At 38.4% G+C, this 25773-nt stretch overlaps 1 protein-coding gene and 1 long non-coding RNA gene across 6 annotated transcripts in view; one reads left to right on the top strand and one right to left on the bottom strand.

Moving 5' to 3' along the window:
* The window catches only part of atxn1.L (ataxin 1 L homeolog), a 165618-nt gene extending 147868 nt beyond the window's left edge, over positions 1–17750 (bottom strand). For 3 of the 5 annotated variants that reach the window (XM_018267813.2, XM_018267817.2, XM_018267818.2), the window contains exon 1: positions 16803–17750. The gene's annotated coding sequence lies outside the window, so the exon portion shown is untranslated. Of the gene's footprint in view, positions 1–14382; positions 14517–16802 lie in introns of those variants that run through there. The other 2 variants (XM_018267814.2, XM_018267819.2) reach the window with 2 other exon arrangements.
* Positions 17106–22267, top strand: LOC108719147. Its single transcript, XR_001936169.2, has 3 exons — positions 17106–17228; positions 17832–17935; positions 18338–22267. It is a non-coding gene; the product is annotated as an uncharacterized LOC108719147 (long non-coding RNA).
* Positions 22268–25773: the final 3506 nt, after the last annotated feature.

Below are 25773 nucleotides of genomic sequence, written 5' to 3'. Positions count from 1 at the left end.
AAATTTTCCTAATGTTTTACTCATGAAACATCTATGTTTTTTGTTTTTTCTTGACATAAACAAGGCAAACAGGGAAACTGAAGATACCCCATGTTGGTCCTTGGGAAGTAGATACATAGATTCCATGTAAAGGGATCCTATGGTTTAACCTCTTTGGAATATACAGTATTTGCTGGAGTGGGTGGATGGTGTAAATCGTAAGGCAGTAGGGTCTTAGTATGGGAAGAGGGCTAAATCCTGTAATACATAGACTGAAGTAGTTAGTAGAGCAGCCAGAGGCTCCACTGAAAAGGGCAAAGTGTTAGTATCCTAGGAATTAGCTGCATCAGGGACTCAAACCTAAAGGTTCACAGATAGAGAGATCCTAAGAGGACATCCACTGTGAAGTCTTTGCACTCAGTCACTGGGCACCTGTCAATGAGTATTATCGCTGGCTGTAATCATTGCCCTGCCTACAGTATGTCAAAATTATCAGGCAAATAAATACATTAAAGGGATACTGTCATGGGAAAACATTTTTTTTTTCAAAATGAATCAGTTAATAGTGCTGCTCCAGCAGAATTCTGCACTGAAATCCATTTCTCAAAAGAGCAAACAGATTTTTTTTTTTATATTCAATTGTGAAATCTGACATGGGGCTAGACATATTGTCAATTTCCCAGCTGCCCCAAGTCATGTGACTTGTGCTCTGATAAACTTCAATCACTCTTTACTGTTGTACTGCAAGTTGGAGTGATATCACCCCCTCCCTTTTCCCCCCCAGTAGCCTAACAACAGAACAATGGGAAGGTAACCAGATAGCAGCTCCCTAACACAAGATAACAGCTGCCTGGTAGATCTAAGAACAACACTCAATAGTAAAAACCCATGTCCCACTGAGACACAGTTACATTGAGAAGGAAAAAGAGCAGCCTGCCAGAAAGCATTTCTCTCCTAAAGTGCAGGCACAAGTCACATGACCAGGGGCAGCTGGGAAATTGACAAAATGTCTAGCCCCATGTCAGATTTCAAAATTGAATATAAAAAAATCTGTTTGCTCTGTTTTCCGATGACAGGATCCCTTTACGTAGACTGAATCAACTGTATACCACAATGAAGTAACAACGTGCTGACCCCCTCTTCAAAAAATTAACCAAATTGGCCAGACCACACAGCATCACCACCCCACTACTACATAAATATAATACTTTATCATTTATAAGCTTAGAAACTTATGGTTACTTATGGGAACTGAAGGGTTCCCACTTGCTCAACCACTGGTCAACCAGACATTAAGCTAATGTTGCATGTGGCATTGGCACCTGCCTGTCAGTGCTTATACGGCAAACACACATCTGTGCATTTTCTGTCCAAAATTCACCATGTGTGACTAGCTTAATAGTAATAGTCCACACTTCCTTAATGTCACCTAATGCTGCCCCCTTGTGAGAGAAAATCTTGGTGTACACCATAGGATTGTACTCTTTCTGCAAGGCAGTTATCAGAAAGGAACTAGATGTTGCAGAATTCTATAGGATTATGACTGCAGTAGCAATAACAGTTCCATGAGCTCAAACAGGCAGGTAGCTAACAACCTTGCAATTATGGAATATGTAGTCTTACTCACGCACAGACTAGAATACTCACAGAATATAATAGAATAGTAAAGACATGGGACAAATATCACAATAAATATTTATTTTAAACATATATGTTTCCTCTTTATACCTGGACATTTATGAAGGCGTTATTGGCAAAACAGAGCCTTGGAACAGACCTGACTTGAAGTTGAGGCTCTGTGACTGGGAGCAGGCTAACAATACATTCCTGTGTTTTAGAAAGCTTAACTACCGTACTGTATTGCAGTTTTGTTTATAGTTAAATACTAACATCTCTTTGCCCATTAGCTCAGAAACTCTATTATATTTCATTAGGTTCTTGCAATACTGGGAACAGACATTTTTTTATTACACTTTGACTTTATAAACCAAGCTTTGTGTGGTTGTGCCACCTGGAAATCAGATCTATGAAAAACCTGATGTGAGGGTGGGTGCCATCCATTTAAGTATTGTTTCTTAGTGGAATGGAATTAGGTTTCATTTTGTTTTGGTGTTGTAGTTTGTAAATAACATGCAGGGTATAACCTCAAAGCTAGGTGTGCTTTGCCTTTACTCATTCACTTATACCACATACCGTAAGTAAAGATTACTACAGGATATTATGCCTTAAAACTTCACCTAAAAACAATGATAATTTATGACTTATGGACACACAGACTGTAAATACAATGATACTGAAATAGCCAACTTGAGATATTTTTTATTTGGAATTTAATGATACTGGCCATTGGGTTTCCAAGATCCTGCTACACAAATTAATTGAATTCATCATTAAATTAGTTGAGTACTACAATACAGCTAATCTCCGTTCTCCACAGTATAATCCTTGTTTTTTGCATGCAAGATTACTTTGAGTAATCCATTTGAGGGCTCAGTAAGATGGACCTGCGCTGAGGTGACAAATACCTTTGCCCTTTTTTACTTTCTCTCTTTAGTTCAAAATAGTTTTTTCAGTTTGCAGAGCTACTTGTAGCTGTTAAGGACCCATATCCACTAGGGAATTACACTAGAGGAAGTCAATAGCTTTGAAAAAAAGGTTCCAAATAAAGAAAGCCCTTCAATGTGCTAGAGGCAAGGGAAATATCTAACGCAATGTTAATCCAAAGAATAAACTAAAAGGCTTGTATACCAACACAATCATTTCAGCCATTCCTGAAGACCTTTTTCAGAATTCTTCCACTGAAACACACTATTCCTTTGACATTCAGCAGTGCTAATGTATAGCATATTAGGAGAACTGCACATGCACCATCTGTACTGTAACTCAGTATAATATTTAACCTGAGCTTTTCCAGGCCACAGAACCAACACACAGTAAGTGTGGAGGTCGAAGTTTTTTTAAAAGAGACAGTACTTCGACTATCGAATGGTCGAATAGTCGAACGATTTTTAGTTTGAATCGTTCGATTCGAAGTCGAAGTGGTAGTTGAAGGTCGAAGTAGCCAATTCGATGGTGGAAGTAGCCAAAAAAAAACGTCAAAATTCGAAGTATTTTTTATTCTATTCCTTCACTTGAGCTAAGTAAATGTGCCCCTAAATATAAACAGTTATAAGATCATTTATACAGATAGCTTCTGTTGTCTATTTCCCTAACAAAAAACATTTTTTACTTTTTTTCCACTTTGAATCTGCAACATCACCGTGACATTCTAACCTATATTGTTGCACCTCTACTTTGCATGTTATATACGACTTTCCAAACACCACAGGATAAAATCCAGAATATACTACGTGTTCTCATTCTCACACTGTAGAACAACCCGCAACATACAGGTACATGACTGGTGTATAGGGAACTCCAACATGCCTGTTGTGCTAATATGTTGTGCTTCACTGGCCCTAATTATAAGTTTGATAAAGAGAAGATTTAATTCTCCCAATAGCCTGTGTTTGTTCATTTTGAGAGATATAGCAGCAGGCCATTAATATTGAAAGTCACAGATAAAAAAAATGCAAAACTAAAAAGACAGATTTGCATTTCTCATTGTTATATTCTTCATTAGAAGCATTTCAAATATTAATATCACAATATTTAACACCTGCTCAATGGTGGATTATTTTTTGGTGCAAGAATAACTTTTCAGGACATTATATTATACACACTGATGACAACTATAAATGTGGCATTTTTTTTTCCCACTGGTTGCTTAATACAAAAGCTATAATAAATATAATCAAAGGAAAGAGGAATGGATGTTCGCACGAAGGAATAATTTTTTGCACTGCACATATTTTTCAATTAATGACTTATTACATGCTGCCATCTGAGTTCAAAACCCTCTTTGGTTTAGCTCCTATACTCTATAATAAAGTTACAGACACATAGACATGTTGTTTTAAATGGGATACAAAGTGAACTAGAAAATTAACTTGCTGGGCACTTCAGGAATTTACTTTAATTAACAATTCTGAGCTATTTAAAAATTATAATTTTTTACTGCTAAACTTGAACCTTCAGTGAACTACCCAAGGTTAATGGAATACGTAGACAGTATATTAAATAAGAAGCAATTCTGCATATTGCTGTCTCTACCCTTGGGATTTTAGAGCTGTGCTGCCTGCTGAAAGGGGTTAGCAGCTTCCCTCCAGTCGAGCACAGGTTTCTATGTCCCTTACTCTGTAAATATCAGGTCTGATATGAGAGATCTGACATTGAACCGATGTGCTTACTCACTTATCTTGCAAAAACACTTCCTGAGAGAGAGCTGCTATGTCAAACTGCCCTGGTTTAGCTGTAGAAAAGTGTTAATAAATGTTTAAATGGTTCAAAATTAAAAAATAATGGCAAACATGCTCAAAACTTTACATCCCCCATGTAACTGTCATATTTCTTATTCTATTAATATCTTCTTATAAAGGGGTGGTTCTACTTTATGTTAACTTTAGCATGTTATAGAGTGGACATTCTAAGCAACTTTTAAACTGTTCTTCATTATTTATTTTGAATAGTTTTTTAATTATTTGACTTTTCTTCTAATTCTTTTCAGCTTTCAAATGGGGGTCACTGACCCCATCTAAAAAAACAAATGCTTTGCAAGGCTACAATATCTTATTATTGCTACTTTTTTATTAATTATCTTGCTATTCAGGCCTCTCCTAAATCTTTTATTCAAATCAAATGCACAGTTGCTAGGGTAATTTAGACCCTAGCTATCAGATTGCTGAATAAAAAGCTATAATATCTCAAAACACACAAATAATACAAAATGTAACCAATTAAAAATTGGCTCAGAATACTGAAAGTTAGCTCGAAGGTGAACATCCCCTTTATGCCTCGCCATAAACTTCTTTCAGGCATTTAGGAAAGGTTTAGAGCATAGCGTTCTTCTCATTCCTTCACATGTTCAAAAGGTTAATATTCTGGTGTACACTATAGTATCAGATAACACAAAACACTGCATTGTTTCTAAACACTTTTAAGGCAGGTAAAACATGTTTGGTAAGTACCCTGTGCACACCTGACAGTGTATATTTATTTTTGACTAATTATCTCTTGCACGGGTGCACTACTCAATAGTAGATCAGTCAAGGCAGGAATTCCCTTTCAGAAAAGGGTAGAGGATTCTCAAAATGACTTTATTGTGCATAGTACCAGAACAAAAAAAAGAAAAACTAGCATTTAACTGTGTTTAGCAGCCAACATTTCAACAGCAGGCTAAAGATTCCATCACAAAAAATATATTTCTTTAAAAAAATAAACACATGAAAAACACAGTAGAATTCAAAAGCCAAATATGTAATTGTGTGAAGAAGGAGAGGCAATTAGTAAAATCAAAATATATTGTTTTAAGAAAATAAATGCGATTGCTAAGGAAAAAAAAAGTTTAGATTGAACAGTGTTGAGTCTCAATCAGCATTCTATTGAACTTGATTTGCATATTGTATTACTGTATGCTTAGCTCCCAACAGAGGATACTGCTCTGCAACACACACGCACAGCCTGAAGAATTTACAGAAAACTTCTGAAGCGAGTAATGAAATGTATAAGAAGCTAGCTGCAAAAAAATGTTCCAGACTAGATTATAAAGACATAGTTGCTGACTTAACAAACATATGTGCTAAATTGCACGAGTGCAGTTGCCAATAGCTACCACTCGGCAGTTAGTTCTGGATAGCTGGAAAATGAAGCAAAGACCTGATTGGCTGCTAATGGCAGCTGCACTTATGCCATCTAGGCTGAGGACACATAAAGCAATGTCTCCACTGCTCTCAGTCTGTGTTTTTTTCTGCAGGCATCTACTCCATGCCCCAGCTCAGTTGATCTGCACTGCATGCAGGCACACACAGCAGTGGTAGGGCACTTTTTGGGCTGATCTCCACTCATTGTGCCCCCAGCCTTAGTTCTTATGTTCTTAAATTAGCCCAACATTTTTGAAGCATGGTTTTCAATGCAAAGGATGGAGGGGTGACAGGGGTGTCAGGCATGTACCACTTCTGTCTCCTACCCCCTAGTGTGAACTGGTCCCATGTCCCCTCACTGGAGTTCCAAATCGCGCACATTTTTGCACATGCGCACCCGCACCAGGAGGTGGAGGGCAAGCGGGCCCATCGGGATGCCTAGAACGCTCGAGTGGTCTTGCCCAGCACTTCTGTGGGTTCTGGAAAATATCAGGGGATCTGCTGCAGGTTACCATGGACAGTCACTAGCTTTTTCCCCCCAACACCTTCAAATCACATTTACTCAAGGGGTATTTTGTGTGCACATATGTATTATATGAAATCTGCTATATAACTAGAGTTCTGGACATTTAAAAGGAGTAGGGTTTCTGGCACATTGATGACATACTGGATGTGGTTAATGTGGAACAGAAGCCTGGCCTTAAAGTGATACCAACACTAAAAAACGACTTTTTAAAATATGAATGTACATTAAAAGTTACCTACAGGTCATGTTGATCATTTTTTTCTGAGAGGTTTGTTTTTTAAGCAACAGTTAGTTGAAGTTTCTAAACCTGACTGCTTTGCCAACCTGACTGTCCCATCTCAGCCTGTCAGTTAGAGTTTCTAAAGCTAAAGGATTTCTGCTGCACAAATACGGCAGCCCCCTCATATAGGTAATGAAAAACATTGGGCAAATACTTTATAGCAAAATTATAAGTAGCTTTCAAAGGCAATATTATGATAGATGTAATAAAGAGTTTAATTTCTGGTGTCAGTATCTCTTTAACCGTGTTGGGAGGTGTTTATTTGGTGACTGAGTTTGAGTTACGTGTAAGAAAGTGTAAGGGAATTACTATTGCTTAAAATGAGCATCAGGGCAACATTTGTCAACCATAAAGGCCCACACATTCAACTTATAATCACAACAAGTCAGCAATAAAACAGAAGTCTTTATTATATATAAAGGTAAAAAAACACATTCCTGGCACATTTCATACATACAAGTTAGTAATAATGGGCATCAAACGTTTATTTTTTACTCTCATATGAAGACATCTGCATTTATTCCTGCTTTGGTGTGATTGGTGTGCAAGTCTTTATGGTTGATGAAGTTTTCTCCTCAAGTTAGGGGTTCAGGTTTTTATATTGATGCTCTAATTACTGCCTTTTTGGCCACTTTTGCAAAGAACTTGGTGCTGCTGCACCTGGATCCCAACGGCTGAGCAATCATTATTTTGATTTTGGCACTGAATCTCAAAGTTATGTGAGTTTAATGACTATTCAGTTTGTTGCTATTCTCCCAAGGCAAAGCATGTATTGTGTATGGATTTGGATTTTAGGGCAACATTAACCTTATATTTACTTTGTAGGCATTGGCTGGGATGAAACTGCAGTATTTTCTTACAACTTCTACTTTTATCTCCATCTAGATACAAGGGCCAATTTCTTCAGCTTGCTGGTCTCGAGATGCTCGTAGTAGAAAGTACCATTGAAATGAAAGATCAAACAGGGACTGGATTACAAAATAAACTTCTATTACCACTTGGCATGAAAATTAAGTACTTGCTAATGCCAAGCATTTGTTGGTTTGTTAAAAATAAGCCATAATAGAAAAATGATGACTACGAACCATAGTTTACATATACAATTACAAATTTTGCTACACTGAAGAAAAAACAAATTGATTAGGGTTCAAACATGTTCAAGTTTGTTCCACATTCATTTTCAGGAACAAGGGGGAAAAACGTAATTTCCAAAACAAAATTGTAATAAATCCCAGATAACTCATTGACATTAGGCAGGTGTGCAACATAGGTTTAAGATGTTGTACCATGTTAGCCATTGAAAAAATGCAGGAAATGTAAAGTTTGGTGATACCTTTTATTGGCTAACTAGATAAGTAACAAGTGCAAGCTTTCGGAGCACACAGGCCCTTCATCAGGCAAAACACAATTGAAAGGCTAAAAAGGCACATTATATATACTGTTAGATCATTGAAAATGGTTTATGGACAATAAATTAGAAAGTTACAGATAGACAGAGATAACTTGTAGAGATAATAAAAGTAATTAGGGTGGGTTGTAAATAGTCCAGGGGTCTGGATTCAGTCAGGTCACATAGTTTAAACTAGACAAGACAGAATAGGGTAAGGTTAACACAACAAATTCTGATTCTTTTTATAAACCTGTGATGGGCGAGGTGGCACTTGCAAGTCAAGCAATGCACAGGAAGAACCTGTTGCACACCAGTGGAAGACCAACAGTATTCCTTACCAATGGGAAAAAGGAGGATAACAGATCTTTCTGTAATTTGAATCTTCATACCTTAAAACCAACTAGAAAATCATGTAAACATTAAACAAACCCAATAGGCTGTTTTTGCTTTCAATAAATGTAAATAATTTTATCTTCGTTTGGATCAAGTGCAAAGTACTGTTTTATTATTACAGAGAAAAAGGGAAATAAAATTAACAATTTTGGATTATTTGCATAAAATGTAGTCTATGGGAGATGGCCTTTCCGTAATTCAGAGCTTTCTGGATAATGGGTTTCCGGATAAGGGATCCCATATCTATAAGAGACATAAGAATGCAAAACATTATTCATTCATTTGACTGAAAATAATTGGCTTGAGTTATATTTCATCAAGCTGCAAAGTAATAATTTATTTCCCTCAGTGCATGAATGGGGAGGAGGTTTTAGATCCTATAATACCATACAGGCATGGGTCTCTTACCCAGAAATCTGTTATCATGAAAGTACCAAATTACAAAAAGTAAATTATCAGCAAATAATTCTAAGTTTTAAAAATGATTTCCTTTTTCTCTGTAATGATAATAATATCTTGTACTCAATTGTACCTAAGCTGCATGTAGTCATATTGGTGGCAAAACAATCCCATTGGGTTTATTTAATGTTTAAATGATGTTTAGCAGACTTAAGGTGTGGTGATGCAAATTACACAAAGTTCCTTTATCTTAAAAACACCAGTTCCTGAGTTTTCTATATAATAGCTCTAATTACTGTCCAATGAGAAGATGTACTGTACGTCATACACATACAGTACATAATTCACAGGAAGGTATGTCCTTGAATACTAAAAAAAAAAACCAGATCCTATATAGTTATAAAGAATACATGTGAAGATGGTCATTTAAAACACACATTTAAGATGATGCAGGAGACAATGACATTATATAAATTACAATAATGGGAAATGCCTTCATCAAAGCTTTGCACAATGTGGCATACAAGGCATTTCTCCAGCAGTGCATTTCAGCTGGCAGAGAAACGCCTCTATTATTCATGTCAAAGGGAGATGCCTTACAGAGCCAGTACAAGCCTATTCAGCCCAATGTGCTCTAGTGTTTTCAGACTCCAGTATTGGCACTGTCAGGCACTTCCCATTCAAGTGACTAGAAGGTCAGAGTTTTGTTTTGGGTGCTTCTCATTTGTTAGAAATACAGTAGTGGATAAAACTCCCTTGTGGCATCTGCTAAAAAGTGAAATTAGTTGTTCCACTCATCAATTTTTTTACTGATGTAAAACAGATCAACATTAAAATAAACTTTACTGTGTACTGTCTAAAAAAACTGCTTTCCTGCTGCTGTACCAATATTCACATGCAGTGCTTCCAGGAACTGGTTCTACTTTCGCAACAGCTGCCGAACCAACTCAGCAAAACTGGGCTATAATAGTACTTACAATATAGACAGAGAGTGATGCCTCATGTAATGTATTAGAGTTATACAGCAGCTATTGGCCCAAGTCCTTATTTGACTCTGGCATGTTGCCATTCATTACATAGCATTAATTGACTAATTCATTGATTGTTTCCTTCTTCTCGCACCTAATGACACAAACATGGTTACAAGGGATTATTCCATCAGTCCATCTTTAGAATAATATGTATGGAAACAAAGGCTACTTTTATTTAAAAAAGAAAACACAATTTATGATTGAAGGAAAACACTCTAGCATAGATATGTATTTATACAGAGAAAAAAAATCCAAGGAAAGATGATGGGAGAAAAAGAAAAAACAGGTAAATTCTAAGAGGCTGATTTACTGAAGGTCGAATGTTAGAGGTTTTTTTTGTACCTAAAATGAACTTGAATGATCTTGAAACTCAAATGGTATTTTACTTATGAAAAAACTCGAATGGCAAAAATCCGATTCTGTGAGTCCCACAACCCGAAAACTTGATCAATTAGAGAAAACTCTATCAATTCCAGAACAAAAATGGAGTTCTCGATTAGAGTTTTTAGCCAAAACATCAAGCAGGCTGTTAACCTCTTCAAATGGTTCCAGGAACCTCTGTCATTGACTTCTAAAGAACCTCCACAGGTTTTAGGTGGTGTATTTTCGGATTCAAGCTATTTCAAGTGTCAACGTATAATAAGTCTCGAATATTCGAGTTTTGACCAAAAAAATACAACTTGAATACTCTCATTTTCGTGGAAAAAACTCGAACCTTAATAATTCTGCCCCTAAGAAGAGACCATTGTTGTCTCCTACTTGATGCTTATAAAAGTTCAAATTGAATGTTTGGTACCATCATTGTGCCATTGGCCAAACACTTTCTGCATGGAGTTTAAAATTTCTTTACCTGTCGGCAGGATTTACTCTATTTTCTCCCACAGTGCTGGTATGTTAATTGGCCCCTTCTGCAATTGAACCTATTGTGTGCATTAGTGATGTGCTGGTCGGGATTTCCCCGACCCGCAGCCGACTGACACCAGCCCTCCATCTGCACCTGCGCCTGTCAGAGCTCGACTTCCGGGGTCCTTTTATAGACCCGCGCCGACCCGCCTCACTGATGATGTCACAAAAAGGGTGGGCAAGCAGGCACAGCGTCTATAAAAGTAGAGCATTTGACGGTGGCCACCGGCAAAGAAGAGTGCGAGGGCGGCCCGAACCTGCCCGACCCGAGAGCCGGCCATATCACTGGTGTGCATGCCTTGTAGGGACCTGTGTTTGTTAGCTCATCTGAGACAGAGATTGTTATTAATGATGACCAATTCCTGTAAAGCATTGTGTAATATGTTTGTACTATATGAATAAATAATAACTATAAATTATCAAAGTGAAAGCAAAAAACACTTACTAAACTAGCACTATTATTGCTATCCTCTAGTAGTGTTTTTTTTCCTTATTCAGAATTTCCACCATGCTTCCCTTTGCCCCCCCCCCACCCAAATATTGCCTTAACCTCAATTGTTAGCAGCAGTAGGTTGCAACTATAGCATGAGCACTGCTTGCTAAAATTAATGAATGGCTTTGCTCACAAACTCAGCCTAATAATGGACTGCTAAATCAAATGCCATTTTGGACAATTAGACATAATTACATGTTCTTCTTTCCTGATATACAGGCTAAGAATACATTATCCAGAAACCCATTATCCAGAAAGCTCAGAATTACGCATAGGTTCCATTACAAACAAATAATTCAAATTTTTAAAAATCATTTCCTTTTTCTTTGTAATAATAAAACAGTACCTTGTACTAATCCAACCAAGATAATTAATCCTTACAGGTGGCAAAACAATCCTTATGGGGTTATTTAATGTTTAAGTGATTTTATTATTTTATTATTATTATTGAGGTCCAGATTACAGAAAGGCCCCTTTTCTGGAAAACCCCAGGTCCTGAGTATACCTGAATATACATAGTTGTTCTGATGCATTTAGCCACACAGAAGGCAAAGTTGTGATGCTATGTCAGGACCAGGTTACAGAGTGCATGGAGGAGTCCTGTGTTCAGGCAATTAAAGGTAGTCTAAAGGCCAGCTGGCAGAAAACCCCATAGGTATCACAACCATAGATGGATCATCAACACCCTAAAGGTCAGCTGGCGGAAACCCACAGCCATAAAGGGATCCTCAAGGACACTTTTGCAATCTTTCAAGGTGCTTTAATGTGAAGTAAATATCTCCAACAAGAAAGAAGTCAGAAAGGAGAAGGAACTCTCCAAAGATGGCATTCATTTGTGTAGTACATGATTTTCAACTGAAAACACATTCGATGGGACGTAAGTTTCATCCTACTGGGGTCAGTCAGATTACAGTCCAAATGGTCAAAGTCGTTTAATAGATGGCTGCGTGAATATTAAAAATGCAAATTGATTAGTTTTTGCATTTACACTGTCTGCGTAGAACCAGCTGAGCCTATTTAAGAAGAAATGATGATGCCCTAGTACTACCCTTGTCTCAAGAGTAATAGGATTGAACATTATAGTGCACTGAAGTAGAAGGGCATTTAAGATTTCAGATTTTTTCCTTTTAACAAATGCTCTGACGGAGCAGTTACACAACTATGTTCTGTATGCTACAATATTAAAAAAAAAATGTTTAATTTAACATGCTAAATGCATTTCAAACACAACTTTGTTTATTGGGCTTATGCAGAGTGCAGGGGTATACTGTACCTTTAAAGTGGGGAAGTTTTAGAAGCTTCCACAACTAAATGTTGCAAGAAGTAGGCGTATGCACGATTGCAATTATTTTATATCATTCATTCATATCATATGACCAGGGCAAGCAAAGATACTTTTGAAACTGTTCACCACAGACACTGACGTGGCTGCAAGTACTCATTGCCAGCAGATCTATGCAGTATGATATTCATCATTTATTTATATAGCGCCAGCAAGTTGCACAGTGCTTCCAATAATTTGTAACCAGTAGGGTTTCTAAAATAAAACAGGATGGAAAGGCCCTGCTCACATTTTCTCTGTACTACAATTTTACCTTTCTATACCAATAGAGTATATTAATATTTTAACATTTCCATGCTATAAAATTAACCGGAACACTAAAACTAAAGGTTGATTTCTATTTTTGCAAAAATTCCACATGACAGAGCTGCCAAATGTTAGCAATTACATGCAATGCACTTCTTTAACGGGACGGTTAATAGCAGAAGTTATTGAATAAATGTTTTCTATTATCGAGTTTCTAGTTTTTCCTCTAAGCTATTTTGATTACAGTAACTGGACTAATATTAACCAGTGGTTGAAAAAAAATGTTACATTAACTAGTAACAGCTGCCAACTTGACACTGTACTGATTACTAGAATAGTACTTTCTTGATCCTGGCCTATCATGTACTGCACCTGGCGAATCTGAAAAAAGCATGCTGTTGCCATTGGACACAGGTGGCATTTTACAGTGTGATTCAGCACCAAACACGGGCTCCCAGAGGTCCCTAGATTGCTCATTACGCCAACAACTACACTATGACTTGGGACTATGACTTGGGAACTATTAGGAGCATGAAGTCACATCTTACTATCCAGATGTATAACTGTTCTAGACTGGGCAGATTACAGTATATGAGTCACTACAAGACTCACACAATTACCTACAGGCCTGAATACAGATCTGATAACAAGGACACACGGCACAGATTATTGTATGGTAAGAGATACATCTCTTGCAGTGCACCATGAGCCACCACATACTAAAATAGTATGTTTGCATTTACATATTTTTATTAATACCCCCTTCATGGTCATTTTGATGGCAATACAGTCCCACTGGAGATACTATGGACATTATAGGCTAAAGGCAAGGAACCAATTCTTCCTCTCACTTTGATATTGAGACACAAAGCCTTCAGAGGAAAGTGCAGAGTTATATCTATAAAAGCATTTATTGGTACATTCTGGAATCTGATGATGTCATACAGCACTAACATATAGTAGACAAAATAAATGTTTTTCTAGTAAGTTCCTGCTTTTACGTTGCTTTCCATTTTACATTATAAATCAGTTATAATTCAAAGCTTCTTACTTCTAAAGCATGTGCCTAACGTTAATTTCTTAATTTTGAAATTATGCTACAGCACACTGCAGAGTCCAGCTCAGCAATATTACCAGCCTCTTTTGTGGTCAAGTGACCAAGCTTTTGTAAAATAGTTCCTGTTTAGATATGAATAGAACTAAGCAAAGAAAACATTAAAAAAATTCCAGGCTCAATGGTGCTTCCTAATCAAATCTGGATACTGCTTGCACTGGGAGTGAAAGAGTTACTTTAAAGCACTCTGTGACTTGTAAAGTGTTTCTCCTTTTTTCACGGCAGCAGCAGCAGCATTTTCAATGCTATAACATAATGTAAGATAATTGCATATGAACAAAATGGCAGACCTGGAATGCTACCGAGATGGAGATCTGCCATCTCTAAAGTGCATCTTGTGAAATTTCCTAGAGATATAGAGGGGAGACAGATTCTGTTTTATTAAAGAGCATTCTCATCTCTTAATGAATTGTTGCACTAACCTCTGTCTGCTTCATGCAGCTCAGAAACGGCATTCAGAGGAGCTCAGGTGCAAAGGGTTAAACCCACCACAAACATTTGCTAATTCTCACTTTAATACAATGTAAACCAACTGAAAACAAGATTACCTTGTATCCACTGTCATAGATAGTCACTGGGTAGTGTACAGCAGGCCTCTAGTCCATGTCTGAGAGAAGCCTTAGGGATTCAGGTTGTACAGTACTTGACAACTTCATCCACACTCTTATTTCACAGGATCTGCTTAAAGTCTTTTACCCGTCTGTCCTTGCAAAATCAGGCTGCATTTCCCCTCAGTGAGCTTCCCCCCCCAGGCCCTGTCTCCTTTCACACACACCGCATCCTCCTCCCAGCTACGCCTGACTCTGTACTCACCCACTGGGAGGAGGAACTTTACACTACACTACATTACACTACACACACACAGAGCTTTGCTTACTCATGGAGCTTCATAATCGTACTATGAACTACACTCCCGGCAGACAACTGTACAAACAAGGCAATAAGAAAACAATGATCGTTCTTCCATGCGAGCGTCCATGCTGCAAGCATTTATATACAGCTATAAGACTGTCATATGCCTCCACGTCATTTAGAGAGAATGACCCAATTCTAGAGATTTGTAAATGCTCTAGCAGATCTGTAGCCTTGAAGCGCGTCGTGTAGAAAAAATACTTCTTGTTTCGGCAGCTCACACAACTTAATACCATCTGCTCTTTTCTGGGTTGTTTCTCTACAATATAATTATACATGTGAAAAATGGAGGCCAATAGAATACAGGCAGTCCCCAGGTTACATATGAGATAGGGCCTGTAGGTTTGTTCTTAAGTTGAATTTGTATGTAAGTTAAAACATATACATTTATTTATTAAATGCAACATCGTCAGATGTTTGTCTTTAACTTTTTGTGCAAATATACTTTTACCTTTCTGTGCTCCGCAGTAGACAACACATGCCAGAGGGTATAGAGGCAGGTGGTTTATGAAAGCTAAATGCTAATAAAGGCCAAGCAAACCACAGTACATTACTGGAATAGCCTCTCTATGTAAGTAAGTAATAGTCTTTAAGTATGTAAGTTGGTGTATGTAACTCTGCAACCACTGATAATCTAAAGTCACAACCTGCTTAACCCAAGCAATAATTCCATTGCCATAAATGCCTGAAAACACAGTAAGCAGAGAAACCGTCCTTTGCAAAGCAGATCTGCTTTAACTGAGCTAAGCCTCTTACCACAATATTGTTTAGCATTTACATGTATTGCCTTAACAGTGCATTGCAATTAATGTGCAAGCTCCTAAACTCCCCGGCCTTGAGCAAGCATGAGAAACGTCGTATTTGAAAATGCCAACTGCTACTTTTATAAAAGTGTTTCTGGAAGGAGCAGACTGGATCATACTGTTCTCCAGGAGGGCAGGGTAAAAACAGTGAGGACAGAACCCAGCACTGTGGGGTGGAGCAGTCTGTCTGCCAAATGCTCCGGGCCTGTCTTTCTAGCAGCACTAGGCCGTAGTGCAGAACATAATGCCTTAGCTTTAATGTAGGGCAACTAATAAAGCTCGTTTGTTGTACATATTCTCTGTACGAAATCCTCACTACATTCTGTTGTGGGTTAGACCTACTTCAATTCAAAGTTAAACAACAATAATGATAATCTGGAATGTAGTGGAAGTACAACCTAAGAGCTAAAATGCAGCTTTGTCTGTTTCATTTAGATCAAAAACATGTACATTTTATCTAAAAACAGCTCAATATCAGTAATAATAAAAGCATACTAGAAATCCTATGCTTAATAAGAGTGGGGAGAAGTGCTGGGGATGCCGGTAATTGTAGTCCAGCAGTGGATCGGGCATGACTAATTAACCTCCATTCAGCCTTCCAGCTTTCTATATCTCTAACCCTGCCAGTTCTTTTATGTTCATGAATAATGGAATAACCCTACAATCAAAATAATGGCAAGATTGTGCAAGTCTCTCCATAGTAATCTGGGACCAGGTGGTCTCCATAGAGGAGAAGCAGACTGATAGATCAGACAGTAGGAGGAGGGGACTAAGAGAGGTGACATAAATGTGTGCTCTCCTCTCTCGTACACACACTCACACTGGCTCTCTACATTACCCCATGGGGAAAGCAATTACTGCAGTCTCCCTATTACTGATCAGGGTTAAAACTCTCTATTACTCTCAGTTACTATGCAAAGCAGGCCTCACTCTACACGAAATACACACGGTGGCACTCATTAAGAACATTTGCGCCTACGGTGCACTACTCTTAGGCACTACACTAGATCATTTCTGCAAACCGAAAAATAAAACAAATGTCTCTTATCTCCGACTGCTTCTTTCAGGGAGAATAAAAAGCAGGAAGGGGAAAAACAAGCCTGTGGTCTGTAGTTCTGCAAGGCTTATATATATATGTGAGCCCAGAAAGGGTTCAGTACAGAAATGCTTTTATACATACATGCATAGCACTTGCCCACTAAGGTCTGCATGAACAGAACGGCAAAGCAGTGACACAAATAAAATCGACTTACTGTAAAGTGCAGTATAAGGGCTTGTTGGATGAAGAGGGTGTCTGAGCTATTGCATTTTTTTCCTCCTACTCTGCCCCCCCTCGCAGAAAGACAGGTCTTGTATGTCTCCTCTACTGTAGTAGAAATGATGTCTGCAGTACAGCTCTCTCCCTCTCTCTCTCCAGTATGTAAATGTGTAATAGAAGCCAAATATGGAGCAGTTGGCTGCCTCTGCAACAGCTCAAGGATCCTACTTCATGCAAAAGGGAGGAAGGGGGGGGGGCAGAGAGAGTGTGTGTGTGGAGGCAAGGCAACACTCTGGCAGACAGCCAAAGCAGCCACACAGATTATTGCATACGCACAACAGAGCTGGGCCGGTCGGCTTTAACCCCTTCTACATGCTGGTCCGCCAGCCTGCCGTGTACTTGTTGTATTTCTTCAGCTACAGTAGGTGCTGTTATAAATGACGGTTTTCCCCTTATAACAAAAAGGGTTTTTTTCGGGATTCTTCTTCAGTATCATTTAAAGGAAGAAAGAGCGAGCAGAGACGTAGCAGCACAGAGTAACTTTAATATGTGCACATGATTCCTGTAGGGTGTGTGCCTCTGTTGGAAAGAGAAGTAGAGGTTGAGGAGAGGCAGAGTAGGAATTGTAAGGGCAAGCCAAGCTCAATGTCCACAGAGAGGAACAACGCAGACTAACATGTTCACGTCATGTAGGAAATCGCTTCTGACTTAACCCCGTCTGTGCCGGCAGGCTTAACAATGGAATTCATTCCGCCACATGAGCCTTTGGAATAAGGCACCATCCTTTTTGTGTGAATGTTTTTCCCTCTTTCATAAGTCAAAGAAAATCCCTGCTATTTTCAGCTCTGGGCATACCCCTTCATGTAAAGCCGTTTTCTATTACAGCCTACTTCCTGGGTGCTGCTGTTGCTGCCTTGTAGTAAACAGCGGCAAGGGCACCTATTGCCTGTGATCTGGTGACTTGTGTGTCCAGCAAGTGTCAAGTGAATGTACTAACCTGTTGTGTTTTTTCTTCTCTCTCCAGGGAACAGAGGGTTACTGAAAAGCATGCTAATAGACTCGGTGACCCCGAAGAGTACCCTCTGGTGGTAAAACATAATAGGTTGTGGAAAACACAGCAAGCAGATGGTTTGTCTCCTTCATACATGTCATTCAGTGTTTTTTTTTTTAAACAGTTGCAATGCCCTGTAATAGGTAACAGAAAACACAGTAAATTGTACACACAGCTTTCTGGTTGAACATTGTACCTGGTACAAACTGTCCAGGCTGTCTTATACGGTAGATGGCATCTTCCCTCGGGCCGGCCCAATATCAAAGTGGGCCCTTGGGGGTAGGGTGATAGAAATAAAAGTACCTAAGATATATTATAATTACAGTTGTTTAACTGCAACACCAAGCTGAAGGCTGCTGGGGGGTTTTGGGAGCCATAGCTGTAGGGCCATAGCTTTAAACGAATATTCATCAATTAGAAAAGGGGAAACAATCCATTGTTTTAATGCATGTTTTCTTTGTGTCTTGAATTCCTCCAAGGTGGTTTCCTTAGCTGACAGAGTGAGAAGTGGCAGTCCATATCGAAGAGAAAAAAACGAAAGAAGAAGAAACCAAATGAGGTTGAAGACATGGAAACCACTGTAGATTGCCTATGGATAGGACTGACCTGCTGAGCCCACAGAAACCATGGCAGATAAGCCTTGAGTACTGTATTGTACCCTACAGTTACAGATATAATCAAAAGTTTTATGACATAATTACAGGAGAATCAAAGTTGTAGCAATGTAGTAGCAGGTGCCAGGTCTAATAATTAATAGCAACCAAACTGATATTTAATTTAATTAATTCTTGCAGTAGACTGCCAAATGTTAACTGCTGATTGGTTGCTGTGATTTATTTAATCATGGATTAGACCTTGCACATTGGGGTGTACTGCTTTAGTTCAAATTTATCCATTTGATAATCTTTTTATTTTCTTTTCCTCCAGAAGAAGAGTAGAAGAAATGGTGAACTGGTGAAACTTGAATATAAATCCTAGAAATAAGGTATATTTATTTCATTAACGTCCAAAATAAAAATCATAGGTATAGTATCAATGAGTATGTTCTATAACAATTACACAATATTCTGTAATGTCAGTAAACTCTTGGTATACGCTAAACGTTTCTGTTTATGGGGCAGCAATAAATAATATCTAGTGGCTACTATGTAGAAATGTCTGCAATAAAAACAAGAGAACTATGGGCTCATTTATCAATGGTATTATGTTATCCACACCCCTGTAATAGGCCGCATCATGCTTTAGTGCACTGGAACCCTGTAGATTTTGGATTGAGCAGAACCCTGACTGATGAGAAAAGGGACATCCCTATCCTGCCACATTCCACCTTCTACATGGAAGACATAACCTGTGACCAAAAGCAGGATTTTCACTACCCAGCTGAAATCTTAGTGCCTCCAGAAACCAGGCACAGAAATTTGTGGTAGATCGCAACAGGTACAATTATGCTAGAATTCTGCTGCTACATTGGTCTCTGTATATTGGGAGGCTGTATATATAAATGGCTGCCCATTGCTGCAGTAAATCTTGTAAAAACAAAAGCCATTCTTTAAGGTGCTTGTGTCCAAAGCAGCTGCTTGCACTTCCATATAGCTTGATTTCAACTGAAATTTTCAGCACGATTGATTCTGATTTTAAGTACTCACACAAGTTTGCTCATTTTAACTCATGGCCCCCTCAAGGTCAGAATGATGCTGAATTATGTAAAAAACACGGTGGCCTGCATCCAGATTATACCTTACATACTTTACACCTTACGGGTTTTGTGTTGTTCATATATCCAGGTGCGTAATTACTATAAAGGCACTTGAGGGCCTGTGCCTAAGGCAGCAGCTTTAAGGGGAGGCTGCCCTCGGATACATCCATCAAGCGTTGCGTGTCACACCGTGATATCATATCTGCTGATGTCATGCAGGAGCGCTCGCAGGTCTGGTACTCTAAGTTTGTATAGTAATTTAGATTTCCAAGAATCAGTTATGGATTCTTACCAATTCTCTCAGGACACGCAAGCACACTAGTAAATCAGTTACTGCAGAGATTCAGAGCCTTTATTCGCCAAGGCCTCACATGTTTATCATTGTAAGTACTGTTTATCATTGCAAGGCCTCATCCAGGTAAGCAGCAAAATATGCCTGTGTTCATCATGAGCCTGATAAACAGGGTTTGGTTTAAAATGTATGCTGCCTTTTGTTTTAAATACAGTTTTCTTTATATGTTGTACCAAACAGCAAGAGAATATTACCTTCTACCTTCTTCAGAGCAAAGCTAAAAGGATAAAAAAAAAAACAACATTTAAGGCAAGAATGGGCAAATATCTACTGTGCTGATATTATGCTGTGATTCCCATGGCCTGCAATGGCGGAAGGTTTCATTAAAACATCATGACATTGCAGGAGGAAAAACCCAGGGGTTCAAACATCTGCACTGGTTATGTGTGCCATAGGCCTAACACTGCTTATTCCATGAGAGTTTGGTGTTGGTAGAAAGAGCAAATATAAAAACAGAACCATTACTTCTTCACAGCTGAAAATTATAAAGAAATGTAACATAATTTGGCTCATGTAGAACACAATTGCATAATTACTCATTAAAATACAACTGCTTACATTGCAAAATAATTTTAGACATGCCTGAAAATATAGATTGCCTCTTGGAAAACACAATAACAAGAAAAACTGGAATTCTGTGTTTTATCTAAGTAATACAAAGACAATCTTTTGAACCCTGTAACTATTATACAGTCTTCAGTATGAAGCCATTTAATACAATAGAAGAAACTGCTGTACAAGTAGTCACTCCTATAAATAAAAATAAGGGATGCATTATGAACTGTGAAAGAGAAATGGAAGGACATAAAACCCCTGTGCATGCTGTTTTAAGTTGGCAATGTTCAGGTCTAGTGCCCATAGCAGCCAATCAGATATTTGCATTTAAAGAGCTGACTCTTATATTCTACCTGCTGATTGGCATTGGTTACTTGAATTGTAGAAATCTTTGTACCTTTCGTCCCATTTGTATAAAACCCTATGCATACATACATATAAATGTAAATGTGATGAAATAGGGTGCAATATGGTTGAAAGCAATATCTAGAATAAAAGATATCTAACACTGGTCCCGCACTCTAACACTATACCACTGGTTATATTATATTTTCTCTTGCTGACACTATAGCAAGAAAATGTGTAATATAAATTGTTATACCTGTAATGCTTTTATATGGGACCAAATGGTGAAAAAGTTTGTTGCTTTAAAAATTGTAAATCTAAATCTAGGACAGCTAGAAGGTAATGTGACTTGTTTGGCTGCACACAAACAATTCCCATAACTATGATTCATTTTGTTTTTTTGGAAAATGTTCCCACTTGCATTGTTACAGTTTCACTCAAATTCCCCCATCCTTCAAACATGGGTACCCTGCAGACTATTTCAAAACTTTCATCTTTCATTCTGTTGAGTGTTAAATGACTAATTTTGACATATGTTTTCAGTCTTTGTCTTGCTGAAATATTCTTGTTCTCAGCTTCAGTTTCTTAACAACATTACTTCAATTGTTTTTCTCTTTTGTGCAGAAAAATGGACCTGGTTATAATAGTATGCATATAGATTGCCAGCACCTGTTTTGTTATTGTATAATTATTCTACTAGTCAAAGATTTCCTTTTTTTGGCCATTCAACAAAAAACATACAACTTAATAAGTACCAGTTATTCTCATTCCTTTTAAATGACTAGGCTTTTGGAGCCTGGATTTGGAGAAACTTGATACCGAGTCATGACTTTTATATAACATCTCTTTCCTGTCCATGAAAATTTTTGAATTTAGTCACAAACGATTGAGAAGGAAATTACATGATTAATAGCCTTTATGTAGACTTTGCTGTATATGACAGATTTTTTTTTAAAAAAACATTTAGGTCTAGCTTTTATGTTACTCTGTGTAATTTAGACTTCCCATAGACTGCACGTAGTGCACGTAAATCCTTTTTTATGAAGCATCACCACCATTGCTACAAAATACCCACCGCTACCATAAGGATGCAATAAGAAAGAAATTGTACAAGCCAGTCACATCATAAGCATGTGATTGCCTGCCAGAGGGATTTACATTTCAAAACCTCACAAAATACTGTTTCATTAATATGGTTTTCAAGTTGTGGGGGCATCAGTGGCTAGGGCTTGTGATGAGAAAAAGGGGGGCTTGCTCACAACCTGAAACTAACATGTTTCAATTAAACAGATTCCTGATCTGTAATCAATACAAATGAGTTAATTAACATATAAAGTTTATGTCATTAACATTACAAATGGTGCTTGAAAAATACAGTGTAAACATCAAACAATTAACACACACTGATCTGCTACACCAGTTCTTAAAGAGATACCGACACCAGATGTTTTTTTTTACATCTATCATAATATTTGCACAATGCTTTTACATTTTTTACCTGTCTGATGCCCCATGTTCCTGTAAGAGGGGGCTGCCATATTTGTGCAGCAGGAGTTAGCTTTAGAATCTCTAACTGACAGGCTGAGATGGGACAGTTAGGTTGGCAAAACAGTCAGGTTTAGAAACTTCAACTAACAATTTCTTACAAAAACAAACCTCACTGCAAAAAACGATCAACATGACATATAGGTAACTTTTAATGTACATTCATATTTTGAAAAGTAGTTATTTAGTGTCAGTATCACTTTAAATCATTTAGAGGAATAATCCCCTAACAGAGTATTGGTTTTGGTCCAGTAGCTAGGCACAGCATGTTCTTGTGATGATAGTTGTAACACAGTTTGGACAATTTCTGAGGTTTAGTTTTTGTTAAACAAAAAAACATCAGCATGTGATTTCTATTTCTGCTAATGGGCCTAGAGTCAATATGCTCACATCAGAATGTATCAGAGAAGAGAAAGAGCTGACCCATATAGCTGCACCCTCCCATCCATTTAATCCAAAATCTTATGTGTAAACATGATAAATCGGAACTTTTAATAGAACATTAAAACAATGTCCAGTGTATATAAGTTAAAATATAGGTTAGTAACAGGAAGGCAGATCAACAAAGGCAGTTCTTGTAGGTTTGATTGGTTATAAAAATGTGCGGCCATGTTGTATTCATATTGCCAAACCATATAGAGGGAACTCACTGTGGGTGAAGGGGTTGGAGGTTCTATTGATCTGATGGTCAGTGATAGTGTTACATACATCGGCTGAGTTGTGCCTGAGGCACAATACTTCCTATACTATAGGCAGGTCTAACAACGGCAATTGTGTCACCGTCATATCAAATATTAGTGCGTCTACCAAAATCCACGGGAGGGATCTTTAAGTGGGTGAAAGGGTTGGCACTGGAAGTGGATTTATTTGGGTGAATCTGCCGTTTTTTGCAATCTAATATCAGGGCATACTGAGTATACAAGATAGCAGTTTTGCTATATATTTAGCAATATGAATACAACATAGCCGCACATTTCTATAACCAATCAAACCCACAAGAACTGCCTTTGTCGCTCCACCTTCCTGTTACTAACCTATATTTTAACTTATATACACTGGACATTGTTTTAATGTTCTGTAACCCATTTTTGGCCACCCCCCTGGTGCCAAGGTGGTACATCACAATATTTACCGCTTACAGGTCCTGAGTCCCCTTTGCAAGGTGAAAGGGTACTGGGAATTCTTCTTCTCTGGCAGTGCCTCCACATAATGGGATCTGGGAATACACCTGCGGGTGGCCCCATTAGGAATAACATGCTACATACACTTTGCTTTTATAAAAACAACAACTTTATATAAAGAATGTGTAATTTAAAGGGTACGTAAAAACACAATTACATCAATCAAATATAACCCACTCCCATTGGAACCTGTGGCAGTCAATTTCCTGGCCCTCCATGCCAGGACACTCCCGCACCATTCATTTGCAGATTAAAGTCTCAGTCCCTTATCCAAATGAGTACATTAGGTCCAAAGTAGCACCAGCAGCCCAAAATACCTTTCCCTCTGGTTAGGTACTGGCTCCCTCATGGCAGGCATAAACAGAGCCTGTATCACAAATGGAAATATGCTGGATCCTCTCTTTTTCCACCATCCCCTGGCATCACTCACCAGAGGGCTCACACACAGAGCTGGCAGGCTCACCTAGAGTTGGAGCAGGCATCCACAGCGATGAATCCATTCCATAAACATATGCAGCTTGTATTATTCTTCAGACATAGCTCCCAGCACTGTCTATAGCACAAGCACACTGTTGCTGAATCCATAGCTGAACTGTAGCTCCCAGCACTGTATATAGCTTGAGCATTTCATATTCAGTTGGGAAAATCTGGAGCTCCCGATCCTTTTGACCGAGCTCCCAGACATGGGGTCACCACCCCAGCCTCAGAGGCCTTCCTGCCTCTACATAATGGCAGCTGAACTCACTACTCCTTAGTGACATTTAACTTAGCAGAATCTTCCAGCAGTAATGGTTGACTGAGCACATGGCAATCCCCTTTTATAGGGCACAGCAACACCTTGTGGCTGCTTTTGGGATCAGCCATGCTGCACCAATCCAAGAGCTCCGCCCCTGAAAACTCTAGGAGACCCTGTATCCACCATGAGGCTCCGAATGAAAAGGGGAACTCAAGCCTCAGGGTCCCTACAGTTCTATTGAAAGTTATGTTTTATTATGTTTATACATGAGCTTTCGGATTGAATGGATGGCAGGGTGCAGCTATATGGGTCAGTTCTTTCTCTTCTCTGATACATTCTAATATATATACTTGACCCTGCACACCATCCTCTGTGCTTGATGGTTGGTGCTACCTAACTTCTTATCGTTACACATGCTCACATGAGATCAGCTCCTAGTATTTACCAGAGTCGGCTTTAAATATGTACCTCTTGTGAATTGTGTTTTCTGCAGCCATATTTGATTATTCATAGATAATTGTAGGGGTGTCTATGGCCCTGCTCTATGTGGGGGTTAGAACACCAGATAGCAGGTATAGCACAGTACATTTTAAATCTTCAGCTCAGCCTATTGGAGAATTCCTGTGATTCCTGATATGGACAAATGAAAACACTGTTAAATGTCACACAAGAAAATTGTACAGGAGAAATCTTTGCTTAGTAAGCTACAAAGCTGTCTAATGCCATCCATTTAAATCTGTGTCTAAGTAATTTTCTAAGGGTTATTTTTAATCTCTGAGAATGCTGATAAGGTTACTATTGCAGAGAAATTCCCATTGACTTCAAACTGATTTCAGTGAGAACTTCTAGGCTGCTGCTGCCCCAAGTGACCTACCAGGAGATTAATACAAATTCCCTTAGTCTCCTTCATATTTAGTGGCATCTTCGATTTCAATGACCTCCTTAACTGCCATGCCAAGTCAGCATATTGCATCAAGAGCTCATTAATTTTATTTGATTTTAGCTACTACTGTGTTTGTCAGTTCAACTAAGGTGTGTTTTTTTTGTAAAACAGCAGTCACATTTCCTGCTAAGATGAACCTTATTTAAATCATTAAGTGTATGGCCTATATACACATCAACCTTTATATATGTCATACCGCCTTATAACTTGACTAAAAGTGATATCTCTTTCTCCCATCTCTGGGGCTAATTTACTTACCTCCGAAGTTGCACCAGCGTTGACTTCACCGCACTTTGCCAGGCGAAGTTTCGCCAGGGCGCCACTAATTCACTAAAATCCGAAGTTGCGCTCGGGGAGGCGAAAGGGAGCGAAGTTGCACTACCGTTAATTCGACAAGCAAAGCGAAGTTACACTAGCGATGCCTAATTTGTATACGGCGCAATTTTAAAGTACAATGGACGTATATGTAGCAGCAAATACATTACACTACGCAAGCCTGGGAAAGCTTCATAAAATAAAAAGAGTTGTTATTTTGCCCTACACACGAGCCCACTGTATAGTT

The sequence above is a fragment of the Xenopus laevis genome, chromosome 6L (genome assembly GCF_017654675.1).
Source record: "Xenopus laevis strain J_2021 chromosome 6L, Xenopus_laevis_v10.1, whole genome shotgun sequence".
Classification (NCBI taxonomy): Eukaryota; Metazoa; Chordata; class Amphibia; order Anura; family Pipidae; genus Xenopus; species Xenopus laevis.
Note: the sequence above shows the minus strand (reverse complement) of the source record. Positions and strands in the feature narration are given on the sequence as shown.